This window comes from Choloepus didactylus, chromosome 18, assembly GCF_015220235.1.
Source record: "Choloepus didactylus isolate mChoDid1 chromosome 18, mChoDid1.pri, whole genome shotgun sequence".
NCBI lineage: Eukaryota > Metazoa > Chordata > Mammalia > Pilosa > Megalonychidae > Choloepus > Choloepus didactylus.
The window spans coordinates 23403605-23425493 of NC_051324.1; the positions used below are offsets into that span (position 1 = coordinate 23403605).

General features: G+C 37.1%; 1 protein-coding gene across 5 annotated transcripts in view; it reads left to right on the top strand.

Moving 5' to 3' along the window:
* Positions 1–21889, top strand: part of TAOK1 (TAO kinase 1) — a 204000-nt gene that overhangs the window by 106731 nt on the left and 75380 nt on the right. The gene's annotated exons all lie outside the window — the stretch shown is intronic.

Sequence of the window (21889 nt, forward strand, 5' to 3'; positions counted from 1 at the left end):
TTTTAAAAAATTCTTTCTTTTATTGATTGTTCCATCATCTTCATTCTGCTATTAAATTCATCACATGAATTTTTAGTTCTAAAATATCCACTTGGTTCTTTTAAAACATTTTTTCACCAGAAACTTTTCTACCATTCATTCATTAAAAGCATATTTTTCTTTGTCTTGAACATAGTTATAACTATTTTTAAATCTTGTCCGCTAATTCCAACATTTAATTCCATCAAATGGAGTAAAACTGTAAAAAGTGAACCTAACTGTACTATAAATGAGTAGTATAAACATACAGCAGTGGGTGGGGAAGAAAAGAAAATAACTAACCCAAGTTACTTTGGGAAACAGTATTTTGGCTGGATACTCTAAGACCAAAGGAACTAACTCTGGTTAGTTACTTTGTTTCTCACAGGGGTGTAATTTGTCAATTCTGAACCTACTCTATGTATAGAGTATACCAGATTTGAATAATAAATAAACGTATTGTAGATAACTAGAACCAGCTTTCTCATTGCCAAAGAAGTTAAAAATAATGGAAATGGGAAGGCTAGAAATAACCCTGCATTGTTTTGGAATTGGAGGCACCCAAAAATGTACACACATACACACTACAAGACTAGATATAACTGTATATGTATTAATGGTTAAGTGTACATACGTATGTTTCCATACTCTGTGGAAAGGGCCTGGAAGCAATGATTCTCCAGTAGCAATGAGCACATTTTGCTCTTATTGTTTCAAAGTACCGTTCTTCAATAAAAGGAAACACTAGCTCCTTGGAGAAGTTGTTAATTCTAGAGCAGGGGGCAGGGAAAGTACAAGATGGTTCTGGAGCATCTTGTGGTGCAGGAATAAAGTGCTCAAAAGAGGATGGAGGCATGTCAAACTGATATGATATGGATGGAGGCATGTCATTCTGAAAGAGCACCCAATGGCCAAAGCTGGGGCATTTTAAGCAACAAAATAAATAACAATAATATTAGATTACACCCTATAGGATGAAATAAATACTATGAGTCTATACTGATACAAATAAATAATTGAATAAACAAATGAGGGAGAAGTCACTGTAAGTCACTTCCTTACAGAAGACTTATTATTATTAAATGTATAAGGGCTAAAGGAAATAATTGCTGGAGCTATTAGTGGGCCAATTTTTGAGGAGATAATCTCACATATTTCCCCCAGGGTATTTGTTAATTAAAGTGGAAAAATAAATGGAGAAACCTGGCAGAGGCCACCTTGACCAAGTGATCAAAGTTAATATTACCAGTAAGAATGTGACTGTTGATATGAAACACCCAGGACATACCAATCTATGGTATTATTACAAAAAAATACTAACTTTAGTGTGATGTTCCCTCATAATTGAAGAGCTGTATATAAAATAACTGATGAGTCCTCTTCAAAAGTGTCAAGGTCATGAAAGACAAGGAGAGACTAAGGAACTCACAGATTGGAGGAGGCCAAGGTAACATGACAACCAAATGCAGTGTGGGATACAGGATTGGATCCTGGAACAGAAAGATGTTATCAGTCAAAAACAACTGGTGAAATTCAAATATAACCTCTAGCTAAGTCAATAGTTAATAATTTTACCAATGTTAACTTGTTAGTTTTGATAATTGTTTACTGTATTATGAAGGATGTTAACATTAGGAGATGTTGGGTGAAGGGTATATGGTCAGTCTCTGTAGTATTTTGCAATTTTTCAATAAGTCTAAAATTATTTCAGAATAAAAAATAAAACAACTCGCTAGTAATCAAAAATAAGCTTTTTTAAAAATAAAAGAAAAAAGAGAAGTAAATAGATTCCTATTGACTCTTTTTTCTTTCAGAAAACTAACATACATTTTGTAAAGGAAAAGTTTCAGGAAGTGTAACTGGTAGTTAAAATTTTGGTCATGCTTATTATTTTAAAGAGTGTAACGTTAAAACGGAGCCAGTGAACTGTTGCTCCAAAGCCACAAAACATCTCTGTAATTTGTTCATTATTCATTATTTCTTCCTGTAATTACATTTATTCTTTTCTCATCATGCAGCGAGTATTGTGTAGATATGTTTACTACTTTGACAATATTATAGGTTTAGTCTTTTTTTTTCTTATTAATGAGCAACTTAGTAATAAAACCTCAGTTCAAAATTTAATTTCTGTAAAGAGAATATGTTCCAAAATTCTTAACAATTTGAATATTTGGTTTATATCCCATTTTTAATTGGAAACAAAATAATATTAAAAACCCTTCCTGAGGCGGGGCAAGATGGCGGACTGCTGAGCTGTATGTTTTAGTTACTCCTCCAGGAAAGTAGGTAGAAAGCCAGGAACTGCGTGGACTGGACACCACAGAGCAATCTGACTTTGGGCATACTTCATACAACACTCATGAAAACGTGGAACTGCTGAGATCAGCGAAATCTGTAAGTTTTTGCGGCCAGGGGACCCGCGCCCCTCCCTGCCAGGCTCAGTCCTGTGGGAGGAGGGGCCGTCAGCTCCGGGAAGGAGAAGGGAGAACTGCAGTGGCAGCCCTTATTGGAAACTCATTGTACTGATCCAAACTCCAACCATAGATAGACTGAGACCAGACACCAGAGAATCTGAGAGCAGCGGGCCCAGCAGAGAGGAGACAGACATAGAAAAAAACAGCACGAAAAACTCCAAAATAAAAGCGGAGGATTTTTGAAGTTCTGGTGAACATAGAAAGGGGAAGGGCCCTGAGGCACATATGCAAATCCCGAAGAAAGCTGATCTCTCTGCCCTGTGGACCTTTCCTTAATGGCCCTGGTTGCTTTGTCTCTTAGCATTTCAGTAACCCATTAGATCTGTGAGGAGGGCCCTTTTTTTTTTTTAAATCCTTTCTTCTTTTTCTAAAACAATTACTCTAAGAAGCCCAATACAGAAAGCTTCAAAGACTTGCAATTTGGGCAGCTCAAGACAAGAGCAGAACTAAGAGAGCTCTCAGACAAAAGTCAATAATCCAGTGGCTGAGAAATTTCACTAAACACCACAACTTCCCAAGAAAAGGGGGGTGTCCGCTCACAGCCATCATCCTGGTGGACAGGAAACACTCCTGCCCATCGCCAGCCCCATAGCCCAGAGCTGCCCCACACAACCCAGTGTGACAGAAGTGCTTCAAATAACAGGCACACTCCACAAAACTGGGCGTGGACATTAGCCTTCCCTGCAACCTCAGCTGATTGTCCCAGAGTTGGGAAGGTGGAGCAGTGTGAATTAACAAAGCCCCATTCAGCCATCAGTTCAGCAGACTGGGAGCCTCCCTACACAGCCCAGGAGCCCAGAACCGCCCTGGGGGGACGGCACTCACCTGTGACATAGCAGAGTCATCCCTCAGCAGAGGAACAGGGGATGCACGGCCTGGAAGGGGGCCCACTTGCAAGTCTCAGGAGCCATACGCCAATACCAAGGACTTGTGGGTTAGTGGCAGAGACAAACTGTGGCAGGACTGAACTGAAGGATTAGACTATTGCAGCAGCTTTAAAACTCCAGGATCACCAGGGAGATTTGATTGTTAGAGCCAACCCCCTTCCCTGACTGCCCAGAAACACGCCCCATATACAGGGCGGGCAACACCAACTACACACGCAAGCTTGGTACACCAATTGGACCCCACAAGATTCACTCCCCCACTCACCACAGAGGCAAAGCAGGGGAGAACTGGCTTGTGGAGAACAGGTGACTCGTGGATGCCACCTGCTGGTTAGTTAGAGAAAGTGTACTCCATGAAGCTGTAGATCTGATAAATGAGAGATAAGGACTTCAATTGGTCTACACATCCTAAAAGAACCCTATCAAGTTCAGCAAATGCCAAGAGGCCAAAAACAACAGAAAATTATAAAGCATATAAAAAACCAGACGATACGGATAACCCAAGCCCAAGCACCCAAATCAAAAGATCAGAAGAGACACAGCACCTAGAGCAGCTAATCAAAGAACTAAAGATGAACAATGAGACCATAGTACGGAATACAAAGGATATCAAGAAGACCCTAGAAGAGCATAAAGAAGACATTGCAAGAATAAATAAAAAAATGGATGATCTTATGGAAATTAAAGAAACTGTTGACCAAATTAAAAAGATTCTGGACACTCATAGTACAAGAGTAGAGGAAGTTGAACAATGAATCAGTGACCTGGAAGATGACAGACTGGAAAATGAAAGCACAAAAGAAAGAATGGGGAAAAAATTTGAAAAAATCAAAACGGACCTCAGGGATATGATAGATAATATAAAACGTCCTAATATAAGACTCATTGGTGTCCCAGAAGGGGAAGAAAAGGGTAAAGGTCTAGGAAGAGTATTCAAAGAAATTGTTGGGGAAAACTTCCCAAATCTTCTAAACAACATAAATACACAAATCATAAATGCTCAGCGAACTCCAAATAGAATAAATCCAAATAAACCCACTCCGAGACATATTCTGATCACACTGTCAAACACGGAAGAGAAGGAGCAAGTTCTGAAAGCAGCAAGAGAAAAGCAATTTACCACATACAAAGGAAACAGCATAAGACTAAGTAGTGGCTACTCAGCAGCCACCATGGAGGCAAGAAGGCTGTGGCATGATATATTTAAAATTCTGAGTGAGAAAAATTTCCAACCAAGAATGCTTTATCCAGCAAAGCTCTCCTTCAAATTTGAGGGAGAGCTTAAATTTTTCACAGGCAAACAAATGCTGAGAGAATTTGCTAACAAGAGACCTGCCCTACTGGAGATACTAAAGGGAGCCCTACACACAGAGAAACAAAGAAAGGACACAGAGACTTGGAGAAAGGTTCAGTACTAAAGAGATTCGGTATGGGTACAATAAAGGATATTAATAGAGAGAACGGAAAAATATATATGGCAAACATAAACCAAAGGATAAGATGGCAGATTCAAGAAATGCCTTCACGGTTATAACGTTGAATGTAAATGGATTAAACTCCCGAATTAAAAGATATAGATTCGCAGAATAGATCAAAAAAAATGAACCATCAATATGTTGCATACAAGAGACTCATCTTAGACACAGGGACACAAAGAAATTGAAAGTGAAAGGATGGAAAAAAATATTTCATGCAAGCTACAGCCAAAAGAAAGCAGGTGTAGCAATATTAATCTCAGATAAAATAGGCTTTAAATGCAAGGATGTTTTGAGAGACAAAGAAGGGCACTACATACTAATAAAAGGGACAATTCAACAAGAAGAAATAACAGTCGTAAATGTCTATGCACCCAATCAAGGTGCCACAAAATACATGAGAGAAACACTGGCAAAACTAAAGGAAGCAATTCATGTTTCCACAGTAATTGTGGGAGACTTCAACACATCACTCTCTCCTATAGATAGATCAACCAGACAGAAGACCAATGAGGAAATTGAAAACCTAAACAATCTGATAAATGAATTAGATTTAACAGACATATACAGAACATTACATCCCAAATCACCAGGATACACATACTTTTCTATTGCTCACGGAACTTTCTCCAGAATAGATCATATGCTTGGACATAAAACAAGCCTCAGTAAATTTAAAAAGATTGAAATTATTCAAAGCACATTCTCTGACCACAACGGAATACAATTAGAAGTCAATAACCATCAGAGACGTAGAAAATTCACAAATACCTGGAGGGTAAACAACACACTCCTAAACAATCAGTGGGTTAAAGAAGAAATAGCAAGAGAAATTGCTAAATATATAGAGACGAATGAAAATGAGAACACAACATACCAAAACCTATGGGATGCAGCAAAAGCAGTGCTGAGGGGGATATTTATAGCACTAAACGCATATATTAAAAAGGAAGAAAGAGCCAAAATCAAAGAACTAATGGATCAACTGAAGAAGCTAGAAAATGAACAGCAAACCAATCCTAAACCAAGTACAAGAAAAGAAATAACAAGGAGTAAAGCAGAAATAAATGACATAGAGAACAAAAAAACAATAGAGAGGATAAATATCACCAAAAGTTGGTTCTTTGAGAAGATCAACAAGATTGACAAGTCCCTAGCTAGACTGGCAAAATCAAAAAGAGAGAAGACCCATATAAACAAAATAATGAGTGAAAAAGGTGACATAACTGCAGATCCTGAAGAAATTAAAAAAATAGTAAGAGGATACTATGAACAGCTGTATGGCAACAAACTGGATAATGGAGAGGAAATGGACAATTTCCTGGAAACATATGAACAACCTAGACTGACTAGAGAACAAATAGAAGACCTCAATCAACCCATCACAAGCAAAGAGATCCAATCAGTCATCAAAAATCTTCCCACAAATAAATGCCCAGGGCCAGATGGCTTCACAGGGGAATTCTACCAAACTTTCCAGAAAGAACTGACACCAATCTTACTCAAACTCTTTCAGAACATTGAAGAAAATGGAACCCTACCTAACTCATTTTATGAAGCTAACATCATTCTAATACCAAAACCAGACAAAGATGCTACAAAAAAGGAAAACTACCGGCCAATCTCCCTAATGAATATAGATGTAAAAATCCTCAACAAAATACTTGCAAATCGAATCCAAAGACACATTAAAAAAATCATACACCATGACCAAGTGGGGTTCATTCCAGGCATGCAAGGATGGTTCAACATAAGAAAATCAATCAAAGTATTACAACACATTAAAAATTCAAAAGGGAAAAATCAAATGATCATCTCAATAGATGCTGAAAAAGCATTTGAGAAAATCCAACATCCGTTTTTGATAAAAACACTTCAAAAGGTAGGAATTGAAGGAAACTTCCTCAATATGATAAAGAGCATATATGAAAAACCCACAGTCAGCATAGTACTCAATGGTGAGAGACTGAAAGCCTTCCCTCTAAGATCAGGAACAAGACAAGGATGCCCGCTGTCACCACTGTTATTCAACATTGTGCTGGAAGTGCTAGCCAGGGCAATCCGGCAAGCCAAAGAAATAAAAGGCATCCAAATTGGAAAAGAAGAAGTAAAACTTTCATTGTTTGCAGATGATATGATCTTTTATCTGGAAAACCCTGAGAAATCGACGATACAGCTACTAGAGCTAAGAAACAAATTTAGCAAAGTAGCGGAATACAAGATTAATGCACATAAGTCAGTAATGTTTCTATATGCTAGAAATGAACAAACTGAAGAGACACTCAAGAAAAAGATACCATTTTCAATAGCAACTGAAAAAATCAAGTACCTAGGAATAAACTTAACCAAAGTTTAAAGATGTAAAAGACCTATACAAAGAAAACTACGTAACTCTACTAAAAGAAATAGAAGGGGACCTTAAAAGATGGAAAAATATTCCATGTTCATTGGTAGGAAGGCTAAATGTCATTAAGATGTCAATTTTACCCAAACTCATCTACAGATTCAATGCAATCCCAATCAAAATTCCAATAAGTTACTTTGCAGACTTGGAAAAGCTAGTTATCAAATTTATTTGGAAAGGTAAGATGCCTCGAATTGCTAAAGAGACTCTAAAAAAGGAAAACGAAGTGGGAGGACTTACACTCCCTGACTTTGAAGCTTATTATAAAGCCACAGTTGTCAAAACAGCATGGTACTGGCACAAAGACAGACATATAGATCAATGGAATTGAATTGAGAATTCAGAGATAGACCCTCAGATCTATGGCCGACTGATCTTTGATAAGGCCCCCAAAGTCACTAAACTGAGTCATAATGGTCTATTCAACAAATGGGGCTGGGAGAGTTGGATATCCATATCCAAAAGAATGAAAGAGGACCCCTACCTCACACCCGACACAAAAATTAACTCAAAATGCACGAAAGATCTCAATATAAAAGAAAGTACCATAAAACTCCTAGAAGATAAGGTAGGAAAACATCTTCAAGACCTTGTATTAGGCGGCCACTTCCTAGACTTTACACCCAAAGCACAAGCAACAAAAGAGAAAATAGATAAATGGGAACTCCTCAAGCTTAGAAGTTTCTGCACCTCAAAGGAATTTCTCAAAAAGGTAAAGAGGCAGCCAACTCAATGGGAAAAAATTTTTGGAAACCATGTATCTGACAAAAGACTGATATCTTGCATATTAAAGAAATCCTAGAACTCAATGACAATAGTACAGACAGCCGAATTATAAAATGGGCAAAAGATATGAAAAGACAGTTCTCTGAAGAGGAAATACAAATGGCCAAGAAACACATGAAAAAATATTCAGCTTCACTAGCTATTAGAGAGATGCAAATTAAGACCACAATGAGATACCATCTAACACCGATTAGAGTGGCTGCCATTAAACAAACAGGAAACTACAAATGCTGGAGGGGATGTGGAGAAATTGGAACTCTTATTCATTGTTGGTGGGACTGTATAATGGTTCAGCCACTCTGGAAGTCAGTCTGGCAGTTCCTTAGAAAACTAGAAATAGAGTTACCATTTGATCCAGCAATTGCACTTCTCGGTATATACCCGGAAGATCGGAAAGCAGTGACACGAACAGATATCTGCACGCCAATGTTCATAGCAGCATTATTCACAATTGCCAAGAGATGGAAACAACCCAAATGTCCTTCAACAGATGAGTGGATAAATAAAATGTGGTATATACACACGATGGAATACTACATGGCAGTAAGAAGGAACGACCTTGTGAAACATATGACAACGTGGATGAACCTTGAAGACATAATGCTGAGCGAAATAAGCCAGGCACAGAAAGAGAAATATTATATGCTACCACTAATGTGAACTTTGAAAAATGTAAAACGAATGGTTTATAATGTAGAATGTAGGGGAACTAGCAATAGAGAGCATTTAAGGAAGGGGGAACAGTAATCCAAGAAGAAAAGATATGCTATTTAACGTTCTGGGGATGCCCAGGAATGACTATGGTCTGTTAATTTCTGATGGATATAGTAGGAACAAGTTCACAGAAATGTTGCTATATTAGGTAACTTTCTTGGGGTAAAGTAGGAACAGGTTGGAAGTTAAGCAGTTATCTTAGGTTAGTTGTCTTTTTCTTACTCCCTTGTTATGGTCTCTTTGAAATGTTCTTTTATTGTATGTTTTTCTTTTTTGTTTTTCTTTTTGTTTTTTCATTTTTTTTTTTCCGTACAGGTGATTTAAAAAGGAAGAGGAGGTTAAAACAAACAAACAAACAAAAAAAAAAAAACAAAAAGAAAAACAAGGAAAAACCCTTCCTATAATTTTACTACCCAGGGACAGTCACTGTCAACATTTAGTTTTATATCTTTGCAAATTATTTTTAGGTATGCATGTGTATATACACATGCTGTGTGTATTTGATGTTTACGCTTGATTAATTTCTGGATGTGACACAAATAAGGGAAGAGGGATCCTTAAAAGAGATATTCTGAAGACAATCATTTTTTTGTAATACAGCTTTGTCTGAGGTTGGGCTTTGTCCCTTTCCTTTCCCCACACACTAATATTAGGATAAAGATAGAATTCAAGGAAAAAATGGAGTCTTATATAGATGGGCCCAGTAAAAGCACTGCGTTGAGAAAACTCCTGACATGTAACCATTTCAAGGTGGACTGGTAGTATTTTCTAATTGATTAATTTTATTGGGTATAATTGTAAATACTGGGATATTAAGGGTATTATTTAATGAGATTAGACACATACCCCTGTACAACCAACAATCCAAGATAAAGAATGGACTGTTGGTGATAGGGAATGGATGGAGGGATGCTTCTTTGAGTATACCTTTTTGGATGGTAAATATTTATATATTTCAAAAATAAGGTTAAATCTGTATGATGGGGTCCCTGAATTCAACTGCAAACAGGAACAGTGCACCTAACAGTATTTCAGACATAACTACTCTGTAAGAAAAAAAAAGTACTAATCCAAGTTACTTTTGAACACAGTATTTTAGTTACATGCCCTCAGTCTGGTTAGAGTGGAGGAAATTGAAGATAAATCTTGAACTCATCTGAATAGGTTTGCTTCATATTGGTATGGATGTGGCAGTTTTGAAAGTTTGAACAATGAATAATGTTGATGTTATTGGGAGTCAGGGTCCTAAGTATTAAAGAAAGGGTATAGAATTATAAAAATGTGAAACCTGTGGGATTTGTTAGAAATTAGAGATATAACTCTGTACTAATTTTATCATATATGTATTTCCTAGCTCTGTCTCCTGCAAGATTCTGGTTGCAGTGACACTGCAGTAGGAATGAACACAGCTAGCACCCAAATCTTGGATTCCCTGCTAAAAGGAACAAGGACTCCTTGGGGAATGGTTGATTCTGTTGCTGGGGCCAGGAAGCTAAAAGATAAGCCTTGAGCATCGTGTGCTGTAAAGTTAAGAAAGTGCTTAAAAAAAATAGAGTTCTGTCAAAAGGACACTGGAGCCAGTATGAAGGCATACCCACTGGCCAAATCTGTGACAACTTGAGCATCAATATAAACAAAGGCAGTAATGGATTGTGTATATTTGACTACATGAAATAGAAATGATTTCCATGCTTGATGGATGGATGGATGAGAATTGAGGGCTCTTTCTTATATTAAAATGGAGGGAGTGGTAGAGTTGGAAAAAATCATCATTTTGCAATCATCATAGCCCAAGATTATTTGATGTTTGATTCTTCAGTGGCTGTTAAATATAGGGTAAAAGTTTGATGAGGAACCAATGTTTACATGGTTTAAAACTGGCCCCTCACAGACTGCTTGTTAGATACAAGGTGGAAGACAGTTACTATAACTATATACATTGGAGAAACCAGACAACATAGAGAAATACCCATTTTAGGAACATTCTATAACATATCATTGTGTATTCTTCAAAAATGGCAATATCCTGAAAGACGAAAAAAGGTTGAGGAATTGTTTCTGATTAGAGGAGATAATAAAACGTGATAACTAAATATAATATGTGATCGTATAGAGAGGGAAAAACATGTTTGTTGACATTAAATAGTTTCATTTTTTGTTTTTTAGATGTGATAGGCAAAGATCATATCTCTTTTTAATTTGCACGTCCTTTATTACTAACGAGTTCGGACTTTTAAAAAATTATAACCACATTTTAATTTACTTTAGATTTAAAGAAGAGTTTGCAACAATAGTAGAAATTTTCCCCCCATAACCTTTCTCCAGCTTCCCCTAACATCTTGTATAACTATGGTATATTTATGAAAACTACGAAATCAACATTGATACGGTATTATTAACTAAGCTGCATAATTTATTTAGATATTCTCAGTTTTTCCACTAATGTCCTTTTTCTTTTCCAAGATCCATTCCAGGATTCTGCATTGCATTTTCTATATCCATTTTTAAATCAGTCCTTTTTCGGGCTAAGTTTAATGGAAAAGAATGAAAGTGGACCCTTACTTCATAACACATGCAAAAATTAACTCAAAATGGATCAAAGACCTAAATATAAGAGTTAAAACGATAAAACTTTTAAAAGTAAACAGAGGGGTGAATCTGCATGACATGGGATATGGCAGTTAGATATGAAATCAAAAGTTTGATAAAAAAAATGGATTTCATCTAAATTTAAAACTTCAGTGCTTTAAAGTAAATAAAAACAAATAGAATAGAAAATATTTGCAAATAATATACCTGACAAAGGCCTTCAGTCTCAATTATGTAAAGAACTATTTTAACTCAGTAATAAAACAACAACCCAGTTAAAAAATGGACAAAGGATCTGAATAAACATTTGTTCATAGAAGATATGCAGATGACCAAAAATCACAAGAAAAGCTGTTCAACATCATTAGTCATCAGGGAAATGCCAGTCAAAACCACAAGGAAATACCTCTTCACACCCACTAGGATTGTGATAATCAAAAGTCAGAGGGAAGATGGCAGAGTAGATGAGGTGGAATGGGCTTCTCCTCTGGGAATGTAACTAGAAAGGGGCTGAAGAACACTAGGGAATGTGGTTTCGGGGTGTGACCGGCCAGAGGGTCGCCCACAGTATGTGAAGGGGACACTAAGAAAAATGGAAGAGAGATGGCAGATTGAGGGGCACAGTGTTTTCCTGTTGGACCAACTCCCAGCCAGCACCAAAAGCTGTCACTGGGCAACGGAGTGAGCAGCAAATCTCCATTCCTGTGCACTTACCTTGACAATTTGCTGGGGGGGGTGATCATCTACAGTCAGACAGTGGGGAGCTCCTGTGAGGAAAACTGGCAGGCAGCATTTGCTCTCCCTCCCCGGAAGCCCAGGGGATGTAACAGCGAGAAGCAGGGAAGGGAGAGGCTCCATACTGACGGTCAGGAGCCCCTTCCGCACACAGCAGGCAGGGAGCAGGCAGGCATGGCCCATGTTCCATCTGCAGGGGCCCCTTGAGCGGACTCCCTACCTATCTGCTCAGAGCCCCCGTCGCAACCCCAGGGCAGGCATTCCCCAGTGCACACTGAGAATGGGTGCACTGATTGGTTCCCCACCCAGTTTTGATACCAGCCGCTACACAGGACAAGTTCAGGGAAACCCACTTGAGAGTGCCACCTGCTCGTAGGTTAGGGAAACTGCACTGCAGCAAGCTGTAGCTCTCCCAAATTGTATATAAATGCTCAGATAATCCTGCACTTCCCAAAATAACCCTATCAAGTCAAGCAAATGCCCTGAAGTCAACAGAAAATTACAAAGCACTTGAAGGATCCAGAAGATGTGGACAAACCAAATGAACAAATTAAAAAGCCAGAAGAGACCCAAAGTTTGCAGCATTTAATTAAAGAGTACAAACAAATCTCAAAAAAATTTCAACGAGATGGCTAAAGATGTAAAGGAAATCAAGAAGACTCTCTAAGACCATAAAGAAGAATTTGAAAGAGTAAGTAAAAAAATAGCAAACCTTATGGAAATTAAAGATACGAGTGGCTCACATTAAAAAAATACTAGAGACACACAATAGAAGATCTGAAAACACAGAAGAAAGGATAAGTGAACTTAAGGCAGAATAATTGAATGTGACCACACAAAAGAACAAATGGGAAAAAAATTTTTAAAAATTGAGATGGAGGTCACAGAAATGATGGACAACATGAAGTGAGCAAATATAAGAATCATTGGTGTCCCAGAAGAAGAGAAGGGTAAAGGGCTAGGAAGAGTCTTTCAAGAAATAGTTGAGGAAAACTTCCCAGCCCTTCTAAATGACATAAGTATGCAAATTAGTGATGCCCAATGAACTCCAAACAATAAATCCAAATAAACCTACCCCAAGGCGTATACTGGTTAGATTGTCAAATGCTGAAGAGGAGAAAATTCTGAAAGGAGCAAGAGAGAAGCAGTTTAACACATACAAGGGAATCCACACAGGACTAAGTACTGGCTGCTCAGCTGGCACCATGGAGGCATGAAGGCTATGGTATGACATATTGAAGATTCTGAATGAGAAAAATTGCCAGCCAAGAATTCTTTTTCCACCAAAGCTCTCCTTCATAATTGAGGGGGAATTTTAAATTTTCACAGACAAACAAATGCTGAGAGAATTTGTTAACAAGAGAACTGCCCTGCAAGAAATACTAAAGAGAGCTCTACCAGCTAAGAAAAACAGAAAGGAGAGAGGTCTGGAGAAGAGCACATAACTGAAAAGTTATTATTAACGGTAATTAAAGGAAAAATGGGAATAAAACAGATCCAACAACTAAAAACCAAAGGATAAGATGACTGGTTCAAGAGCTCCCTTCACAGTAATAACTTTGAATGTGAATGGATTAAACTCTCCAATTAAAAGATACAGACTGGTAAAATGGATTAAAAACTATGACCCATCAATATGCTGTTTACAAGAGACTCATCTTAGACCCTGCCACACAAAAAGAGTGAAAGTGGAAGGGTGGAAAAAATTGTTCTGCGTAAACTCCAACAGAAGAAAGTTAGGGTAGCTATACTAAAATCGGAAAAAATAGACTTTAAATGCAAAGATGTCATAAGAGACAAAGGACACTATGTATTAATAAAATGGATAATTCACCAAGAAGAAATAACAATTATAAATGTTTATACGCCCAATCAGGGAGCTCCAAAATGCATGAGAAAAACATATGTTAAACTGAACGGAGCAATAGACACATATACAGTAATAGTGGGAGACTTCAATACACCACTCTTTTCTTTCTTTTTTTTTTTTTCTAAATCTTCATTTTATTGAGATATATTCACATACCACGCAGTCATACAAAACAAATCGTACTTTCGATTGTTTACAGTACCATTACATAGTTGTACATTCATCACCTAAATCAATCCCTGACACCTTCATTAGCACACACACAAAAATAACAAGAATAATAATTAGAGTGAAAAAGAGCAATTGAAGTAAAAAACAACACTGGGTACCTTTGTCTGTTTGTTTCCTTCCCCTATTTTTCTAAACATCCATCCATAAACTAGACAAAGTGGAGTGTGGTCCTTATGGCTTTCCCAATCCCATTGTCACCCAAAGCACAAGCAACAAAAGAAAAAATAGATAAATGGGAATTCCTCAAGCTTAGAAGTTTCTGCACCTCAAAGGAATTTCTCAAAAAGGTAAAGAGGCAGCCAACTGAATGGGAAAACATTTTTGGAAACCATGTATCTGACAAAAGACTGATATCGTGCATATATAAAGAAATCCTACAACTCAATGACAATAGTACAGTCGGCCCAATTATAAAATGGGCAAAAGATATGAAAAGACGGTTCTCTGAAGAGGAAATACAAATGGCCAAGAAACACATGAAAAAATGTTCAGCTTCACTAGCTATTAGAGAGATGCAAATTAAGACCACAATGAGATACCATCTAGCACCGGTTAGAATGGCTGCCATTAAACAAACAGGAAACTACAAATGCTGGAGGGGATGTGGAGAAATTGGAACTCTTATTCATTGTTGGTGGGACTGTATAATGGTTCAGCCACTCTGGAAGTCAGTCTGGCAGTTCCTTAGAAAACTAGATATAGAGTTACCATTCGATCCAGCGATTGCACTTCTCGGTATATACCCGGAAGGTCGGAAAGCAGTGACACGTACACCACTCTTTTCTATAGTTAGAACAACTAGATAGAGGACCAATAAGGAAACTGAGAACCTAAACAATGTGATAAATGAATTAGACTTAACAGATATATACAAATCGTTTCATCCCAAAGTACCAGGATGTACATTCTTCTCTAGTGTTCGTGGAATGTTCTCCAGGATATATCATGTGCTGGGGCTCAAAACAAGCCTTGATTTAAAAAGATTGAAATTACTCAAAAGCACATTCTCTGACCACAATGGAAGGCAACTAGAAGTTAACCATCACCAAGGAACGTCCTGGGAGAAAGCCATTTTGAGGCCAGAGCTTTGGAGCAGACGCCAGCTGCCTTGCTAGCTAGCAGAGGTTTTCTGGACGCCATTGGCCATCCTCCAGTGAAGGTACCCGATTGCTGATGTGTTATCTTGGATGCTTTGTGGCCTTAAGACTGTAATTGTGTAGCGAAATAAACCCCCGTTTTATAAAAGCCTATCCATCTCTGGTGTTTTGCATTCTGCAGCATTAGCAAACTATAACAGATTTTGGATTTTGAATTTTGAATGTATTTTGTATTTGGAAAGATAATGTCATTTTGGGGTCCAGGGGGTGGAATGTGCCGGTTTGAATGTATTGTGTCCCCCAAATGCCATTATCTTTGTGGTCTTGTTGGACAGACGTTTTTGGTGCTGGTTAGATTTGCTTGGAATGTGCCCCACTCAGCTGTGGGTAATAATTTTGATGAGATGTTCCCATGGAGGTGTGGCCCCGCCCATTCGGGGTGGGCCTTGATCAGTGGAGCCATATAAATGAGCTGACTGAGAGAGAGAAAACTCACTGAGTGCAGCTGGGAGTGATGTTTTGAAGAGGAGCAAGTTTGCTAGAGAGGAACGTCCTGAGAGAAAGCCGTTTTGAGGCCGGAGCTTTGGAGCAGACGCCGGCTGCCTTCCCAGCTAGCAGAGGTTTTCCAGATGCCATTGGCTGTCCTCCAGTGAAGGTACCTGATTGCTGGTGTGTTACCTTGGATGCTTTGTGGATGCTTTGTGGCCTTAAGACTGTAACTGTGTAGCGAAATAAACCCCCTTTTAATAAAAGCCAGTCCATCTCTGGTGTCCTAGTTTGCTAATGCTGCTAAGATTGACAGAACCTTAGGTAGACTGACAAAGTTAAAAAGAGAGAAGACCCAAATAAACAGAATCAGATATAAGAAGGGAATAAGAGATTGAAAAAAAATATATATATATAATATAATAATATAATATAATATATTATATATAATATATAATATAATATAATATAATAATAAGAGATTGAAAAAAAAATAATAATAAACCAGACAATTTAGAGGAAATGGACAATATCCTGTAAACACATGAATAACCTAGACTGACCCAGGAAGAAATGGAGGACCTCAACAAACCAATCATAGGCAAAGAGATCAAATCAGTCATCAAAAATCTACCTACAAATAAAATCCCAGGGCTAGATGGCTTCATAGGGGGATTTTACCAAACTTTCCAAAAATAATTGACACTATTCCTCCTCAAACTCTTTAAAAAAACTGAAGAAAAAGGAACACTACCTACCTCATTTTATGAAGCTAATTTCATTCTGATACCAAAAGCAGATAAAGACAGCACAAAAAAGAAACCTATAGGCCAATCTCCCTAATGAATATAGATGCAAAAATCCTAAACAAAATACTTGCGTATAGAATCCAAAGGCACATTGAAAGAGTTATACACCACGACAAAGTGGGATTCATTCCTGGCATGCAAGGTTGGTTCAACATAAGGAAATCAATTAATATAATTTAACACATTAACAAATTGAAAGGGAAAAATCAAATGATCATCTCGATAGATGCTAAAAAAGCATTTGGCAAAATGCAGCATCCCTTTTTGATAAAAACAATTCAAAAGGTAGGAATTGAAGGCACCTTCCTCAATGTAATGAAATGCATATATGAAAAACCCACAGCCTGCATAGTACTAAATGGTAAGAGGCTGAAAGCTTTCCCCCTAAGATCAGGAATGGGAAAAGGATGCCCACTGTCATCTCTGTTATTCAACATTGTGCTAGAAGTTCTAGCCAGAGCAGTTCGCCAAGACAAAGATATAAAAGGTATCCAAATTGGAAAGGAAGAAGTAAAATTGTTATTATTTGCAGATGATACGATCATATAGTTGAAAACAACGGACAATTCCACCACAAAGCTTCTTGAACTAATAAATTCAGCAGAGTCGTGGGATATAAGGTTAATGCATATAAGTCAGTAATGCGTGTATATACTAGTAATGACCTAACTGAAGAGGCAATCAAAAAAAAAGAAAAAATTCCATTGACAATAGCAACTAAAAAAAGTTTAGTACCAAGGAAGTAAAAGACTTCTACACAGAACATTTCAAAATTTTACCAAAAGAACAAGAACCTAAGTAGATGAAAAATATTCTGTGCTCATGGATAGGAAGACTAACCGTTGTTAAGATGTCAATTCTACCCAACTGATCTACAGGTTTAATGCAATTCCAATCCAAATTCTACCAACCTACTTTGCAGACTTGGAAAAGCTATTTATCAAATTTATTTGGAAGGGAAAGGGGCCTCAAGTTGCCAAAAATATCCTAAAAAAGAAGAACGAAGTGGGATGACTTAAACTTCAGGACTTTGAAGCCTACTATGAAGCTACAGCAGTCAAAACAGCATGGTATTGGCATAAAGATAGATATATTGATCAATGGAATCAAATTGAGAATTCAGAAATAGAACCCCAGATCTACGATCGACTAATCTTTGATAAGGCCCCCAAATTCATTGAACTGGGACATAGCAGTCTCTTCAACAAATGGGCTGGCAGAACTGGATAGCCATAACAAAAAGAATGAACGAGGACCCCTACCCCATACCCTATACAAAAATTAACTAAAAGTGGATCAAAGACCTCAATATAAGAGACAGTATCATGAAACTACTAGAATATAGGGAAACATCTTCAAGACGTAGTATTAGGAGGTAGGTTCTTAGACCTTATACCCAAAGCACAAGCAATGAAAAAAAAATGGATAAATAGGAACTACTCAAAATCGAGAGCTTCTCTGCCACAAAAAAACTGTCAAAAAGGTGAAGCGGCAGCCAACTCAATGGGAGAAAATATTTGGAAACCATATATCTGATAAGAGACTGATATCCTGCATATATATAGAAATCCTACAACTCAACTACCATAGTACAAACAGCCTAATTATAAAATGGGTGAAAGATATGAAAAGGTATTTTTCCAAAGAGGAAATACAAATGGCTAATAAACACATGAAAAAATGTTCATCTTCACTAGCTATTAGGGAAATGCAAATCAAAAGCACAGTGAGATACCATCTCACACCAATAAGAATGGCTGCCATTAAGCAAACAGGAAACAGTTAATGGTGAGGCTGATGTGGAGAAATTGGAACTCATTCATTGCTGGTGGGAATGTATTATGGTATAGCCACTGTGGAATACAGTTTGGCGATTTCTCAGAAAACTAGATATTGCATTACCCTTTGATCCTGTAATTCCACTTCTCGGTATATACCCAGAAGATTTGAAAGCAGTGAGAGGAACAGACATTTGTACCTGATGTTCACAGCAGCTTTGTGTGCAGTTGCTAAGAGATGGAAACAATCCAAGTGTCCTTCAACAGATGAGTGGATAAACAAAATGTGGTGTATACATATGATGAAAAACTATGCAGCAGTAAGAAGAAAAAGATCCTGTAACATACGGCAGCATGGATGAACCTTGAAGATAAGATTCTGAGTGAAATATGTCAGACACAAAAGGAGAGGGATTATATGTTACGACTTGTATGAACTTGGTGAACAGTGTAAAATCAATGACTTATAATATAGTATATTGGGATCCTATTGATAGTAGCTAGTGAGGGGGAATGATAATCAAATATGTTCAGGTATGTTAATGATGGTGAGTTCAAAGATATGGTAATGGATTGGGGTGATGATTGTTAATGGAATTGTAAGTATCAGAGTTGAATTGAAGGCAAATAGGATTGAAAGGGGTTGTTTAAAGGCATGTTTCCCACAGATCAGCGGGGCTTGATGATGCACTTTGAAGGTAAGACACTAGCATGGATAATTGACAACAGAAGGATATATGGGAAAAATCTACATATTGCATATTAGGGACTGTAATTAATAGGAATATCATACTTGTATTACACAAATAGTAGGGACAAATAATTAAGGGCTGACAAAAGCTACGAGATGTTTTGGGTCATGAGAGTTGTTTAAAATTGAGAGAGATGAGGATCATACAACTAAGAGATGATAATCTGAGATATAGAGGAATTAATCTTGGACATAACGTATGCTGTGTGAATTTAGGAATCCCCTACTTTATAAGTTAAGCCCTTGATATTGAGGCTTGCTCCGGTGAAATTTGTAGTTGTAAAGGGGAGCTAAGCCCACCTCCAGAGAGCCTCTTTTGTTGTTCAAATGTGGACTTTCTCTCTCTAAGCCTAACTCTGCAAATAAATCCATCACTCTCCCCCTGGTGTGAGACAGGACCCCCAAGACGAATGAGCCTGGTGATGTGGGACATGGATTGCAGGAATGAGCCTGACCCTGGCTTCAAGAGATTGAGAATGCCATTTTGAGCAAAAAGGGGAAAAGAAAGCCAAGAAAATAAGATTTCAGTGGAATGGCTAAGAGAATTCAAATAGAGGCAAGAGGGTGTCCTAGAGGTTACTCCTGTGCAAGCTTCACCTAGATACGCCAGATGACACAGTGTGATAAGCCCAAATCAGTAGTAGTCCTGAAAACCTTAAAGAATACCCAGATCCCTTTCCGAGACTCTATAAAAGTTTTACTCACCAAGTTTATTATTTAGAAACTTAAATCCTTAAGAGAACTCCTATGCAAGCTACGTCCCAAAACCCAGAGGCAATAGCCTCTTCAAGAACTACAACTAGCTCGACTGGATGTGTCTCCTTTGCTCATGAAGTTGCCACCCCTTTTCACCATGAACAGGTTAGGGTGATCACTGCCTAGACATCCCTGAAAATCTGGAATGTGATTAAACTAGAGGAAGGGGTAGCAACAGACAAGATGTAATTTAAAGAATTATGAATACTGAATCTTTATATAATTTTCTTTTTCTTAGGTGCTAGGGTATTAGAATAGCTAGAAGGAAAGAATTGAAATGGTGAAACTGTAACCCATAGCATCCTTTGAAATTTGTTCTGTAGGTGCTTGTTAAATTGTAATTTGAAAGCTATCACCTTTCTGTATATATGTTATATTTCACAATAAGGGAATAGCTGAAACTATGTTATTATAACTCATAACAACTTTGGAAATTTTCTATATATCTACTTGTTAATTCATACTCTGAAAGATATTATCTTTTTGTATATATGTTATATTTCGTAATGAAATAACAAACTGTGGAACTGTAACCTATAATATTCTTTGAAATTTGTTCTCTACTTGTTAAATTGCACTTGGAAAGTTATCACTTCTATGGATATATTTTATATTCTGCAATGAAAAATATGATTTAAAAGAGTCAAATATTAACTGGTATTGGTGAGGATGTGGATAAAGCAGAACCCTTATATGCTGCTCTTGGGAATGTAAAATGGTACAGCTGTTCTGGGAAATAGTCTAGGAGTTCCTCAAGTGCTTAAACTTACAGTTACCATGTAACCCAGCGTTTCCACTCTTAGATATTTATCCAAAACAAATGAAAACATATGTGTCCATGCAAAAACTTGTACTTATATGTTTATAGCAGCATTATTCATGATTGCCAAAAAGTGGTGGAAACAACCAAAATGTCCATCAACTGACAGTGGATAAACAGCATGTGGCATATACATACAAAGGAATATTATTTGACCATAAAAGTGCTAAGTGAAAGAAACCAGTCACAAAAGACCCTATTATATGATTCCATTTGTATGACATGTGCAGAGTTGGCATATCTATACAGACAGAAAATAGATTAGTGGTTGCTTAAGGTTGTGTAGGGATGGGGGACAGGAGGTGGGTGAGTGATAGCCAAAGGGTATGGGGTTTCTTTTCTTTTTTTTTTTATTAGAAAAATTGAAAGTTTACAGGAAAATTATGTAGAAAATAGAGTTCCTGTATCCAGGGTTTCTTTTCTTTTTCATTTTTTATAAGATTTTTTATTTTAGTAACATATATACAACCTAAAATTTTCCCTTTTAACCATATTTAGATGTATAATTCAGTGGTGTTAATTACATTTACCGTCACATTGCTGCCGTCACCACCATCCATTATCAAAACTTTTCCATCACCCCAAACAGAAATTCTGTACCAGTTAATCATTAACTCCCATTTCCTACCTCCAGTCCAGCCCTTAGTAACCTGTATTCTAGGTTTTCACTCTGTGAGTTTGCTTATTGTAATTATTTCATATCAGTGAGCTCATACAATTTGGCCCTTGTTTTCCAAAGAGGTTATTATCACGTTTCTGCTTTATATTTGTATTATGCCTTTTTTTTTTTTTTTTTTTTTTTTGGTAATTTCAACAATTTAAATAGTTTTGATAGCATTTTAACAAAGTCTTGTCTTCATCCTGATTATCAGTTGTTTGCAACAGACATTCTTTATCATATTTAGGAGAGTTACAATTCTATTTTGGTTTTCTAAGAGTTGCACTCTCCCTGCAATTAAATACATTTAGAGTTGGTCGCTTCCAGCATTTTCAGCATTTATTGATTTTATATTTGTATTTTCCCTTTTGACATTTAAAAATGTGGTGACTTATGAAATTGTTTTCTAGAATCAAAATCTTTAATTCCTATGATTGTCTTTTGTTCTAATGAAAGATTCTTTTAGTGCCCTCTAAAATTTGGTTTGTTAGTCTTATTTAGAATTTTCCTGTCTATATTTATAAATGACATGATACCTAACTTTCTGTTTT